Consider the following 512-nt stretch of genomic DNA (forward strand, 5'->3'; position numbering starts at 1 on the left):
AAAACAGTGGACGAAGTGTTTCCGGACAAAGTACTGTCTGTCTGCCCGGTTGCCACTCCACCTCAAATAACCCGGGAGGAACGTGACCGGGAAGACGCAGCTGGGCTGGACCGGGAAAATTTGGAGTAGCCGCAGGGATCGGCAGAAAGAATAATAGAAGTGCGAACCATTGTTGGCTTGGAAGGATTTTGCTGATTTTCGTGATAATTTCGATGTTTAACTTTAATTTCCTCAAAATTGGCCAGAAGGATTTTAATGAGGCTATAGTCAAATGAAATCTAATTTTTGGATTAAATTTTCGATAAAATTTTATTAAAATCTGTTCAACAGAAGTCGCGGTACCTTAATAGAAAATGGAGAAAGAAGAAAAAGCACTCGCACGCGAGCAGAAAAACCCCCTTGGGGGGGGGGGCTAAAAACAGTGTTCATTGGCCTAGAAGTCGACACCTTTGGCCCAATAGTCGACACTGCCTGGCCCAGTAGTCGACACTGTGTCATTTTACCCGTATTGC

This window comes from Frankliniella occidentalis, unplaced genomic scaffold (genome assembly GCF_000697945.3).
Source record: "Frankliniella occidentalis isolate FOCC.00 unplaced genomic scaffold, Focc_3.1 Scaffold232, whole genome shotgun sequence".
In the NCBI taxonomy this organism is placed as follows: Eukaryota; Metazoa; Arthropoda; class Insecta; order Thysanoptera; family Thripidae; genus Frankliniella; species Frankliniella occidentalis.